This window comes from Phascolarctos cinereus, unplaced genomic scaffold, assembly GCF_003287225.1.
Source record: "Phascolarctos cinereus isolate Bilbo 61053 unplaced genomic scaffold, phaCin_HiC Scaffold_4;HRSCAF=312, whole genome shotgun sequence".
NCBI classification, from domain to species: domain Eukaryota; kingdom Metazoa; phylum Chordata; class Mammalia; order Diprotodontia; family Phascolarctidae; genus Phascolarctos; species Phascolarctos cinereus.
The window spans coordinates 55,900,535-55,915,008 of record NW_027555847.1 but is presented as its reverse complement, the minus strand read 5'-3'; the positions used below and the strand labels follow the sequence as shown (position 1 = coordinate 55,915,008).

General features: G+C 41.5%; 1 protein-coding gene across 2 annotated transcripts in view; it reads left to right on the top strand.

Moving 5' to 3' along the window:
- Positions 1–14,474, top strand: part of TMEM40 (transmembrane protein 40) — a 47,978-nt gene that overhangs the window by 19,148 nt on the left and 14,356 nt on the right. The window contains exon 1 of one of the 2 annotated variants that reach the window (XM_020981091.2): positions 1,803–2,232. The exons of the other annotated variant lie outside the window; for it this stretch is intronic. The gene's annotated coding sequence lies outside the window, so the exon portion shown is untranslated. Of the gene's footprint in view, positions 1–1,802; positions 2,233–14,474 lie in introns of those variants that run through there. 2 annotated transcript variants of the gene reach the window in all.

Here is a 14,474-nt window from a genome sequence, read left to right as displayed (position 1 = left end):
TTTGAACTCAAGCAACCTGCCAGCCTCAGCCTCCCCCACTAATAGAGATGACAGGCATATGCTATCACATGTGGCTCTTTTTTTTTGTTTTTCAAAAGTAATGCAAGAAGCTCCCTTTGAACTTGGACATATTGCCTGGAAAGCCTCTTTCCACTACACTCTGCTATGTCATCCTTCATAGTAAGAGGATAATCCAGTCTTATGCCTTTCTCAATTGTGACTCCTACTATATATATCTAACATGAAATAGATTTCTTATCAAAATGTGAGTTCTTTGAGAACAAGAACTATGTTGCTTTTCTTCTTTGTATCCCTAGAACCTAGCTATATATATATATATGCACACACACACACACACACATATATATACATATATATGTATGTATGTATGTATGTATGTATGTATTTTGGTCCAAGCCTGTGATTTCATCAGTCTAATGAATTTCCTATGTAAAAATATCTTCTGCTTAGGAAGACTGCCAACTTAGCACATAATAGGTGCTTAATTGGTTGATTCTGGAGAGCAATTTGAAACTATGTCCAAAGGGCCATAAAACTGTGTGCACTCTTTGATCCATCAATACCAGTACTAGGTCTGCATCCCAAAGAGATTTTTTAAATTAGGGGAAAAGGACAAAAAATATCTATAGTAGCTCTTTTTGTGGTGGCAAAGAATTGGAAATTGAGAAGATACCCATCAGTTGGGGAATGACTGAACAAGCTGTGGTATATGAATGTATTGGAATGCTATTGTGCTCTAAGAAATGATAAGAAGAATGATTTCGGAAACACTTGGAAAAACTTACATGAACTGATGCAAAGTGAAGTGGGCACAACCAGGAGTAACAGCAATATTGTACAATGATCAACTGTGAATGACTTAACTGTTCTCAGCAATACAGTGATCCAAGACAATTCCAAAGTACTCATGATGAAAAATGCTATCCATCTCCAGAGAAAGAACTGGTGGAGTTTGAATGTAGATTGAAACATACTATTTTTATTTATTTATTTTTTCATGGCTTTTTTTTTTTGTGGAGGGCTTGTGTTTTCATTCACAACATGACTAATATAGGGAAAAAGTGTTGGCTGGATTGAATTGAGTGTCAGGGCATCTTATTTACTAACAATATATTCAGGTTTTTTTCTGATATATTGAGGGAGGGACAAAGATGTGGAAACCTCTTTTTTAACTCTTCTGCCCAAGGATATACAATCCATCTGAAGGAGACATGACCTAGGTTCTACATTGGCCTTACTCTGTGATACTGAGCAAGTCTCTTAACTTGTCTGGGCCTTGGTTTCTTCATCCTTCAAACAGGAGTGAGACCCTCTCCATCATCTCCACTGGTTGGTCATAAAGAATCAAGACTTGCATGTGAAAGTACTAGACAATTAAATCTTTGAATTTAGAATTGGAAGTCACCTTAATAGTTATAGTCATTTACCTCCAAGAAGGTAAGTGATTAGAGATGTTCAGAGACCCAGAGAAGAGAAATGAGTTGTTCAATTTCATATAGCCAATGAATGGAAGAGCTGAAACTAGAATTCCCAGATATGTTCCCTGAGAGAGCCCATGGTCCTCCATGGCTCACCAAGAGGGAGCTACCATAGACCCAATCTTCCAAGGAAGTTTTTCTTTATTACTGTACACACAAAGACCCCTAATCCTCATCTTCTTCCTTTCCTATTCCATCTGTTACCAAATCGGCCAGCTTGTTCTTCCCACAGTTAGGAAGTCAAACCAGTTCCACCCCCACCCAGACTCATCAGGCAGGTTTGTCGGGGAAGGCAGCTGTGTAAGACTGGGGGACCTCAGTGCTGCCTATGCCTCCCTTGGGCCAGAACGTCAAAGAAATCCAGGGAGCCTGGAGACAGGGAAGCTAGGCCTGTGTATCTGTTTGCTCCAGAGGGTTAGATAACAGGATATCAGGAGCTCCAGCCTCTCTCTGTGGTCCATGTCCTTGAAGGGGACCCTCCCCTCCTAGAAGAACAGAAGAAGAGGAGCAGCCACAGGAAAGGAGGAAGAAGGCATGACTGTAGAGATGAGTCAGAGAATGGGGCCCATCGGGGAGGGAGCTGGCCAGAGTCACATGCTTGCTCATTCACAGCCCGTCATCTGTGGTTGGGCAGGCCTGGCCTCTTCTTGGATATCTTCTTCTGTCCCTGTCAGCTGTCACATCTTCTGAAGCACATAGCAGCAGTACTCACTGCCTCTGCCTCCGAGAACAGGTACAGTAGGCACTGTGCTGATTTTCCAGTGGGGTTGTGTTTTCTTCTGGGTTGTTGAGGGGAATGGGGGGGGGCGGTGGAGGAGAGAAGGAAGGAAGATTAAGGGCAGGATCTCTGCTTAGGAGTTCTTTTTAATTAATTAGTGGTGACTTGTTTTCTTGAGGGGGGAAGCTAAATTATTGTTTCTTATTGTCTTCCCTCTTCTTGGGTGCTTTTAAGCTTGAAACCTTTCTGTGCTGTAGTAGAAATGTACTGGACTAAGAGTGGAGAGATTTGGGTTCAAGTCTTGGCTCTTACACTGATAAGTTGCATGACCTGGGGCAAGTCATTTCATCTCTATGGGTCTCAGTTTCTTCCTTGAGTTAGACTAGGTTTAGGCCTTCTTAACCTAGGACTCCATGAACTTTTTTTTAATTCATAACTATATTTGAATGTAACTTGTTTCCTTTGTAATTCTATATATTTTATTTTATGTATTTAAAAACATGAATCTAAAAAGGGGTCTTTACCAGATTGCCAGAAGGATCCATCACACACACACACACACACACACACACACACACACACACACAGCTAAGACTTTTTGAACTAGGTGATCTCTAATATATTTTGGGGCAGCCAGGTAGTACAGTGGTTAGAGCACCAGACCTGGAGTCAGGAAGACTCATCTTCCTGAGTTCCAATCTGGCCTCAGACACTTACTATGTGTGTGACCCTGGGCAAGTCACTTCACCCTGTTTGCCTCAGTTTCCTCATCTGTAAAATGAGCTGGAGAAGGACATAACAAACCATTCTAGTATATTTGCCAAGAAAACCTTAAATGGGGTCATGAAGAGTCAGATATGACTGAAACAACTCAACAGCAGCAGTATATCTTTGCACTGAAGTGTTCTGTGTTCTAAGGGGCCTCAGGTATCTGACTTAAGTTCTAAGGTCCCTTCCATTTCTCATGTTCTGTATCCTAAGACCTTGTCCTAATCTCTGATATTCTATATCCTAAGGACTCTCCTACCTCTGATATTTTGTAATCCTAGAAGCAATCCCCTTCTAATTTCACCAGTGTGTCTAACCAAAAGAACATGAAATTGCTCTCAAATGAATGAAATTAGCATTCTCTGCTATTCCCAGAAAATTGAGGTTCCTGACCATTAGAAAAGTTATTTCTAAGGTTGGTTAGTTTCTCCTTGGGAGGATGTCAAGATTCCCTTCTTTCAAGGCTTCTCTGTCCCTGTGTTTTGGATGGAATCTTTGGGTTTCTTGATGGGAACTCACCTGTACAGCCTATGGAGTCTCACAGAATCACAATATCTTTGTACTGAAAGTGACCTCAGGAGCTATTGAGTCCCATCTGAATCTGAACAGGAATCTCTTCTATGATATCTCTGACGCAGGGTCATCTAGCTTCCACTCAAAGACCTCCTGGGATGAAGAACTCACTGTTCCTCAGTGCAGTCCATAACGTTTTAACTACCTCTATAGGAAGACCCATTTTCCTGACTTCCAATCTGGCCTCAGATACTTACTAACTGTGTGACCCTGAGCAAGTCACTTCACCCTATTTGCCTCAGTTTCCTCATCTGTAAAATGAACTGGAAAAGGAAATGCCAAACTATTTGAGTATCTTGGCCAAGAAAACCCCAAATGGGGTCAGGGAGAATTGGATACAACTGAAAAAATGGTTGAACAACAAGAAAATTTTTCAAAAGCTTCCCCCCCAAATTCAGCTCAAGTCTTCCTCTCTGCAACTTTTACCCATTTTCCCTTATTCTGTCCTCTGGGGTAAAAGGGAACAATCCTACTTTCACGTTACAGCCTGTAAGACTCTTGAAGATAGCCATCAGGTCCCCTGTAAGTAAGCCTTCTCTTCTTAAGGTTCATCTCCTGGTTCTTAAATACATAGTCTCCAGGATGGGAAGTAGCTTCTCATTGGCAAAGGTCAGCAGGAAATGGCAAACCACTCTAGTATACTTGCCAAGAAAACCCTTAGTGGGGTCACAGAGAATCAGACACAACTGAACCGACTAGAGAACAACAGAAAAAGGGACTGGGTAGGTGACCGGATATCGGGATATCTGTGAGGCCCAGAGAGTACTCAGAGGATCAGATGGCAGACTAGCCCCTCTCCATGCAGGCTGGGTAAAGGGGCCACATATTTGGGAAATCACAAAGATCACAGATTTTAAGCAGGAAGAGACTAGTTTAACTAGCACAACCTTCTCATTTCACTCCCGAGGTCCAGGAAAGTCAAGCGATTTGTTCCAGGCAATAGAGGCAAGAAGCGGTAGAATCGGGATTTAAACCAGGATGCTCTTATTTCGAATCCAGGACGTTGCACCAAGGAGCCTTTGTGGGATAACTTAAGTCCTTACCATCTTGGTGGGAATGATTTAATCGATTTGATTGGTGTAGTGGGAGAAGGAATGTTGGGTATCTAAGATTGTGGGGACCCTGGGCAAGCCACTGAAAACCAACTCATTTATATAGCATCCTATAAGGTAGGTAGTGTATATCTTATTATTCCCATTTTACAGATGGGAAAACAGAGACTTAGTGAGCATAGCGTGATGATTAGAGTGCCAGAATTAGTTAGGAAGAGCTGAGTTCAAATCTCACCTGAGAAACTTACCAGTCCAGTGACTTTGGGTGAGTCCCAGGATCATAAATTTAGAAATAGAAGGACAAACTTTTATTGACAAGCAAACTTACTGACAAACTCTTCCAATGTCTTTACCCTATTGGGGTCCCAGAGAGTCTGCCGTGACTGACAAACAACTGCCTCTAAATTCCAAATCCGACACTCTTTCCACTGTGCCACTTAAACTCTCAGCCTCAATTTCTTCCTATGTAGAATGGGGATAATGACATCTACAGGACTTCAATCGCAGGCACGTTGTGAGCATCTAATGAGATCATGTAAATTCCTTTCAAACCTTAAAGTGGTACATAAATGTTGTTTATGTATTATGTTAGCTTATTGTTAGCATTGCTCAAAGCTACATAACTGATAAGTGTGAGAGAGCCAAGACTTGAACCCCGGTCTTTTTAACTCTCAAGAATGGCGCTCTTTCTATAACATACCCTGTTGTTTGTAGACCAGAGTTGAACATACAGCCAGCAACTCTCTTCAATGCTGCAGAACCAGATTAAAACATAATTGGGAAATACTAAACAAAATAAATAAAAATACAATAGAACATAGGTAATGTTAATATGTGGTTTTCTAAGTTAGTTATTTTTCAGTCATGTCTTACTCTTCATAACCTGGAGTTTTCTTGGCAATGATTCTGGAGTGGTTTGCCATTTCCTTCTCCAGCCCATTTTACAGATGAGGAAACTGAAGCAAACAAGGTGAAGTGACTTGCACAGGGTCACACAGCTAGTAAGTGTCTGAGGCCAGATCTGAACTCAGGAAGGTGAGTCTTCTTGACGCCAGGTCTACTGCACCAATGAGGTAGAATTTAATTTAATTATGTTCATTGACTCATTTAAAGAATATTCCTTGAGCCTCACCTTAGTGCCTCTGAAAGGAATATGAACTGTACAGGTTGTCCGTTGCCTTGGGACAACATCTGTTTTGGTTTCTGTATTAGCACTGGTGCTAATAAATGTTTGATTGGTTGATGATTGATGGGGGTGGGATTGACTGGTCAGTTAAGAGGCTTAGGCCCCACCTCCAGCTTAGCCCCTGCAGTGTGATTTTAGGTCTCTAGACCCCTGTTTCCTCACCCCTGAAACACACATGGATCAGACTTGCTGAACTTCCAGGTGCCCTTCTGCTCTGAAACTGAGGATTCTATGTTGGTTTTCCTCCTAATGCCTCATTGTGAAGGGGCCAGGAAGAATCAAGAAAAAGAAAATTAGGATGTAAGCCCCTTGATATCAAGGATTTTTTCATTCTTTGTATTTGTAGGTAGGAAGCCATTGCCCTTGGGACAAAGTTTCATTCTTCCATTTATCTACCCCTTCTGGTAGGGCAGTTTTGGCATCTGGCATTTGGAAGCAAGCATTTATTAGCACTGTGCTAAGCACTTTACAGTTGAGTAGCACAGTAGATAGAGTGCCAGGGCCTGGAGTCAGGAAGATTCATCTTTGTGAGTTCAAATCTAGCTTCAGACACTTACCTAGCTGTGTGACCCTAGGCAAACCACTTTACCCTGTTTGCCTCAGTTTCCTCACCTATAAAAAGAGCAGGAGAAGGAAATGCCAAACCACTCCAATATCTTTGCCAAGGAAGCCCCAAATGGGGTCACAAGGAGTCAGACATGACTGAAAAACAACTGAACAAAACAAATGTCACTTTGAGTTTTTTCCCACTACCATTGCGGTTCAGAAGAAGGTCAAACTGTTACTTGATCCTCCCCCAGCATTCTGGGAGTTAAAGAAGGTAACTATTATAGTCATTATATGAATGAAGAAATGGAGGTCAAGAAAGGTGAAATAGCCTAGGGTCAAACTCAATAGAAATGGGGCTACTGTACCATATGTAAAGATCCCAGTGGGCCTCATTGACTTAGAAAATCACATATTTGATTTTCCACAACAACTCTCAAAGGAAGGTACTATTATTATCCCCATTTTACAGTTGAGGAAACTGAGGTAGATAGAGGCTAAGTAACTTGCCCAAGGTCACATAGTAAATGTCTGTAGCTATATTTGAACCCAGATTTCAAAGCCAAAACCTTCAAAGCCAACCTTCCCATGGAAGGATCACAGGTACTGAGTGGGATGAGTCCTCGAACACCATCTTGTCCATCTGCTACATTTTACAGATGAGGAAATATAAAAACCAAAGATGAAATGACTTAGCCAAGGAGACAAAAGCATATGGCAAATCAGGATTTGAACCAGAAATATAGTCACCCCAAATCTTTCACTTCCAAGCCTTTACTACTGTCCTAGTCCAGTCTCTGCCACTGATTAGCTGTGTCACAGTGGTTAAGCCAATTCCATCTGGCCAACCTACCTAGCCTACCAATTCATGAAACATGCATGTGGAAGCGTTTTCAAAGAGATAAAGTACTACATAAATGTGCGCTATTATTAATTATTAATAATAATATTACCAATTATAATGAATAATGTTATTAATAGTCACCTCCTACATGTCTACTTCTGTCCTTTAAAGGTAATATGAGGACCAGGAGGGTGGAAGGGAAATGGACTGCCCTTGGAAAAGCCTGCAAAAAGACACTATTCCAAGCTTTCTCTTGCCGTGATCAAATTGGTGTATGGCAGTCAGTTTGGGTCACATGATGCTTTAAGGACTTTGATAAGCTCTAGAGTATGAAGAGAAGGGCAACCAGGTTGGTCAAGGACCTGGAGATCTTGCCATATATGGAAGAGTTGGAAAAGTCATGGAGCAGGGAAGACTAAATGTTTGAAGAACTGTCATGGAGGGAATGCATTTGATTTGTTTTCGTTGGCCCCGGAGTGCAGAACCCAGAGCAAGGCATGGAAGTGGCCAAGAGGCAAATTTAGGCAAGACAAGAGGGAAAAAATTCGTTCTGGGTGGAGCTGTCCAAAAGTGGAATTTGTCTCCAACTTAGTCCAGGTCTGGCTCAAGTTCAAGATCTAAAATGGTTGATTCAACTCGGCAAATTTGTGGAACACTTTTTTCCTAAATATAAACAAACACTAGGAAAAGCAATATAAACAACTCTAGTGTAAATAGTGTAAATAGGGGCAGCTCTCCAGGCCCCCACCTAAGAGTATATACAAAAGTCAATAACAACAGCCTTCCAGTGAGAATAAACAACTCATCAAATTGGAAGGGTTAATTAAACCCTCCCTCCTTCCTCCAGGTTTCTAAGGATTCCCTTCCAGAGAGGGCCTTAGGCCATTCCCATTCAAGATCCAGTGGTGACCAAGGACTATTCACCTACTTTAAAGAATTAATGGTGTTTAGTCTGATCTCTCCCTTAGGGCCTAAAATCTGGACTGAAAGAACAAAGACCCCGGCAACCACAAGTGTGACCCCTCGTTGGATTAGTCTTAAAAAGAATTCTTTTTCGAGTGGGTCTTTGGGGACTAAATTGGATGGGGTGGGTATATGGTCCCTGAGATTTCCTTCAGCTCTCAGATTCTAAGATTCTTTGGGAACAGTCCTGACTTCAAGGTTGACACTGGGTTTTTCACGGGGACATAGGCAAGTGCTTCTCCCGTTTGGGCCCAAATGTGCTGGTGACCATGCACTAGTCTCATTTGTCTCCTGGGGAGGTGAGGAACAGGAGTGGGACAGGTCTTCCATTCTGTGCTAACTTCCCAGCACTGTCGGTACAATCTGTAGAATGGGGATAATACTTGTACCATCTACTCTTTGAAGAGAAAATATTGAGCTTCTGGAACTCTAAATCTAAATGGCTCAAAGGCAGCAGGATTTAGAATCTCAGGCTATTAAAGAGGGGGAGGGGCGTTGGGGATTACGTAGTCCATCCCCCACCATTCTATAGATGGGAAACCTAAATCCCAGGAAGGAGAGATGTGTCCTAGGTCCTTCAAGGAATTAAAAGCAGAGTCCAGAGAGTCCACATTGTAATGTGGATTCTTGAGAGTAAGATTCCAGGAGGGCAAAAATTTAGAGTTTTCATCACCTTGAGAATTCATAGGTTTTGTAGTGGGAATGGGAGGAAATGCACAGGTGGAAGAAGGCACAGAATTCTATATTCTTAAAGAGTTGGGGTAGCTGGAAGCAGAAATAATGAGATATCACCTCTTCTTTCCTTCCTTCCTTCTTTCCTTCCTTCCTTCCTTCCTTCCTTCCTTCCTTCCTTCCTTCCTTCTTCTTCCTTCCTTCCTTCCTTCCTTCCTTCCTTCCTTCCTTCCTTCCTTTCTCCCTCCCTTCCTTCCTCCCTTCCTTCCTTCCTTCCTTCCTTTCCTAGTTACCACCTGGGTCTTAATTCTGTACTGGCCAGAGTAGTCCCCACCTATGTGATCTAATTTGAGAAGTTCCTGCGTGGTCCTAATTCCCACCCACCCAAAGACACCCCATTATTATAGGTTAATGATTGAAATTCCATCATTAGTGATTCATTCCTTTTCATCAAGCATTTCCTTTTCCTTATCTTCCTTTAAAATGGAAGTATTGCAGAGATAGGCAAAGAAAGCATTCAGGGTTACTCAGAACTATCAGTTCCTTTCATCTTAGTGGGGGAACAGGTCCTAAACTCTTATAAGTCAGGGAAAAGACCATTGAAAGGCAGGATATAGGGCAGAAAGTGAAGGTCAAACTACTGATCTTCCAGGCACTGGCACCGTGTGTTAATTTTTTTTTTCCACATCCCAATCTTCACATGACTCCAGTTAGAGAAACTAAATCCCTCAGAAGCCCAAAATAGCCCAGGAGGCTGAGGAATGTACTCTTAAGTCTGAGAGAGCTCCATTAGCTTCCCCTGTGTCATTGTCAATGTCTAATTATAGCTGGTCTATATATAACTCATGCATAACTGTAATTACTGTTTGTTACCTACTATGCTTGGCTTGAACCTGTTCCCCCTCACTCAGGACTAGAGGACAACAGTTGGGATCCCCTGGAAGAGCCCCTAATGCTGGCTGATGTTTAGGACACGTTGGACTAATCTTGTATGATGTGTTTTAAGAGAATGAGTCCAATGAGTGGGAGGAATGGGAGTCTCTTAAAATCTCATGTTTCCTACAAAGCTCAGCTCAAGCACTGTCTTCTATCTACGTGAAGCTTTTCCTGATTACCCCAACTGCTAGTTCCTTCCCTCCCAAAATTACTCTGCATTTATTTGTATATGATGTGTACACACACACACACACACACACACACACACACACACACACATGATCAAATCAGCCAATACTTAAAGAAATTAATTCAGGCTATTCACTGGAATGTCGAATACTGAAGATGGAGCTTAAATACTTTGGCCACAGAATGGGACTCATTGGAAAAGATTTAAGGCAAAAAGAAAGGGGGTTGGCAAAGGATGATGTGGATAGACAGTGTCATGGAAGCAACAAACTTGAGCTTGGGCAGACTTTGGGAGCTAGTAGAGGATAGAAGGACTTCATGTGATATATAGTCCATGTGATCATGAAGAATCAGACACAATTGAACAACAACATACATGCACTTATGTACATTCTACACCTCCTATAGAATGTAAGCCTTTGGAGGGCAAGAATCATTTCTTTTTTATTTTCTATCCTCAGTGCTTAGCACATAGTAGGTGCTTAACAAATGTTTCCTAATTAATTGATTGATCAATTATGGGGTGATAATAGATATAGAACTGAAAAGAACTTCAGAGGCTAGTTAGTTGCCAGATCTTGTCTTGGACCCCTTGGCAGTCAGGTGAAGACTAAGGACCCCAACGGTTGGCCTGTTATGACACCTGAGTATCTATAGACAGGAAGATTGCAATCAGGCTCACTCAAGGGGCAGGTCTGATAACTGCAGTCATTTTGAAATGGTGATGAGTCTAATGGATATTTTGAGACATCTGCAACAACTGTAATGTGTTATGGAAATATGGAAACAATATGTATGGAAATAATACGTAAAATGTTGTGGAAATGTGATTTCTATTGGTGATGTGCTATTCAAAGTCACCCAGTGGTACTGCTAACACAGCTGAGATTGGTTGTCTGTATTCCAAATTGAAGGAAATGCTAAACTTCATTTAGAGGTAAGTGAAAATAAAGATGAATTTTATTTTCCCATCCAAGTTCATAGACCCCCTGACCTATATCCACAAAGGTCCTTGGACCCCAGGTTAAGATTCCCTTCTCTACTCTAAGACATATCTTGGAGATGTTCTTTTGTCTCCATTTACACAATCCGCTTCTCACCTCCTCACCCCTAGATCAAGCCCATATCATCTCTCTCTAGCTACTATTACAATAGCTTTCTATTTGGGCTATTTGCCCCAGATCTCTCCCCTCTCTGATTCACCCTCCATAGTGCTGCCAAAGTTGTTTTCCTAAAGCGCAAGTCTAACAACATCACCCCTCTACTCAAGAAACTTCAGTGGCTCCCTATTATTTCTAGGAATTCTATAATGTCCTTCATAAGCAGGTCTTTTCCTATCTTTCTAATTTTCTTACATATTACTCCCTTCCATGACCTCCGTTGTCCAGCTATGCTCATCTATTTACAATTTCTCATCCCCAGCCTCCATGCCTTTTCATTGCCTGCTCCCTCTTCCCCATGCCTGGAATGCTCTCCCTCCTAACTTCAGACTTTTAGAATACTTGAATTTCTTTAAGACTCAGCTCAGACAGCCTCTTCTGAGTCTTTCCATGGCCCCCCAGCTCCCACCTTCTCCTCTAAGACTACTTTTCATCTACTCTGACCAGTTATTTACAAGCTCTAGCCCCCATTAGCATTGTAGCCCCCTCTACTCAAGGGCAGAAATTTTGTTTTTTTCCTTCTTTTTCTTTGTATCCTCAGAGCTTAGTCCAATGCCTGACAGGTAGTAAGCCCTAATAAATGCTTGTGGATAAACGATCGATCTATTCTGCTGGGAGTTTATAGGAGAAAAGTGAGATCATTCACCCAAGGTTACACGAGTATAAGTGTCAGAAATAAGTGGAGAAGTTTCCCAGCAGGATCTTTAACTGCTTAAATTTTTTCAGTTCATTGTCAACTGGCCTGAAATTTCACATTCATTCACCTGTAGGTATTTAGCACATACAAATGAGTTAACCATGCAAATAACCTCCTGAAGAGTTGGAACTAACCAGTCATCCATACCTTATTGGAATTAATTTAATTTGCTGTTTTTTTCTGAATATTTAGATAAGATTAGCCTGGAGCAAATGGGAGTTTTTTATTGGAGGGGAGGAGCAAATTACGATAGAGATTACCCAAAGAATGTAGATAAAGTCGGCTATCAGTTTAAAAGTGGCTTGTCAGATCCAAGCACACTTTTTAACTCTACTTTTCTTGTTTTTGTTTTAATTTTTTTTGGGGGGGGGAAATCTTTGCTTTCTTTCACAACATGACTCATGTGGAAATATGTTTTGCATGACTGCAAATGTATAACCTGTATCAAGTTGCTTGCTTTCTCAATCAGGGGGATGGGAGGGAGGAAGAGAATTTGGAACTCAAAATTTTGAAAAACAAATGTTAAAAATTGTTTTTATGTGTAATTGGAAAAAAAAATTATAAAAAGAAAAAAAGAAGTGGCCTGATCCTGCAGTCCCCTTGTCTCTGAAAGCTCAGTGGGAAGAGCTGGTCCTTCTATACAGCCAGGTGGTGAAGTGGCTACAATGTTGGATTTAGAGTCAGGAAGTCCTGAGTCCATATCCAGCCTCAGACACCAGCTGTATGACCCTGGACAATCATGTGACCTCTACCTCAGTTCTTCATTTGTAAAATGGGAAAAATAACAGCACCTACCATAACAGTACTGAGATGATAAAATGAGACAATATTTGTAAAATACTGTGCAAACTTTAAAGCACTATAGAAATGCTAGGTATAATTAACATTTTTGGCATTTGTGGAAATATGAAAAACATTTCCCATAGCTTCACGTGCGTAATAGACATAGTGTTTGCCTTCTCAATGGTGGGAGTAAAGGTGGAAGCTGGAGGGAGGGAGAGAATTGGAACTGAAAATTTAAAAATGAATATTAAAAAACATTTCTAGGTTTGAGTTAAATGAAAATACAGATGACTTGCTTCTTATATTTGTGTGTACTATGAATCTGTGGCTGTGTATGGAGGGGAAGAAAGCTGATATGTTTGGTGACAGAATAATAATAGCTTACATGCATTTAGGCCTTCAAGAGCTGCCGAGCACATTTTATCCATTTATTGCCATGCAATCTTACGGGTTAGGTATTACAGATATCAATCAATAAGCATTTATTAAGTGCCTACTATGTGCCAGGCAAAAAGGAGCAAAATACAGTACCTGCCCTCAAGGAGCTTGCCATCTAAGGGGGAGAAAATATGCAAACAAATATTTACAAAGCAAACTATATAAAGGATAAATGAGAGATAATTAACAGAGGCGAGGCACAGGAATGAAGAGGGGTTGGGGAAGGCTTCCTGTAGGAGGTGGGATTTTAGCTAGGACTTGAAGGAAGCTAGGGAAGCCAGCAGGCAGAGAAGACAAGACAGCATTTCAAGCATGGGGTAGAGCCAGTGAAACTGCACAGTCAAAAATGGAGCATGGCATTGGTGAAAAAGCCAGGAGGCCAGTACCCCTGCATCAAAGAGTACACGGAGGAGAATAAGGTATGTGAAGACAGGAGAGGTAACAAGGGACCAGGTTTTAAAAGGCTGAACAGAGAGTTTTTTACTTGATCCTGGAGGTGACAGGGAGTCACTGAAGTTTATTGAATGGAGGATGACATTTAGTAAGATTAATTTGACATCTCCCTAATAGATCTGCTTTCTCACTCACCACAAATGCTTTTGTTTGTTTGTTTGTTTGTTTTTTAAGGCAATTGAGGTTAAGTGACTTGCCCAGGGTCATACAGCTAGTGTCAAGTGTTTGGTCTGAGGCTGGATTTGAACTCAGGTCCTTCTGACTTCAGGGCTGGTGCTCTATCCACTGCTCCTCACAAATGCTTTTCCAAATGTCTTTTATCGCTCCTCAGGCCTCCCACAACTCCCCCTCCTTCCACCCTGTCAGCTGACAACATGGCCTCAACTTGAAAGCCTTGGCTAAAAGGTCCCTCTTCTCCCCCCTCCTCATTTCACATCACCCAGACCCCTTCTGCCACTGGATTCTCCTCCACCCCTGTCTCACATGATGAGGTGACCCTTCTCCTTGCCAAAGCAAATACTTCTACGTTTACAAGTGATCACATGCCAGTCCATCTTTTCTAGAGGATTGCTCCTTCTCCTCCCCCTCCCCCATTAGTATCCACTCTATCTCACTAATAGTCTTTCCCTCTCTATGTGCTACTTCAGTACTGTCTCCCCTGGCAAGTCACCTAACTTTATTTGACTCAGTTTCCTCATCTGTAAAATGAGCTGGAGAAGGAAATGGCAAGCCATAAAGTATATTTGTGAAAAAATAAACAAACAAAAAACCCCCAAACCTAAATGGGGTTATGAAGAGTAGGACAGGACTGAAACAAAAACAAATATGCAGGTATCCTCCCTATTCTCAAAAAAACCCTCCTTTGTTCCATCCAGTATCTATTGTCTCCCTCTTTCTTTTTATGGCTAAATTCTTTGAAAAAGCTGTTGACTAACAGAGGCCATCATTTTCTCTCCTCTCACTTTATTCTTTTTTAAAAAATTAATATTTTAAAAAT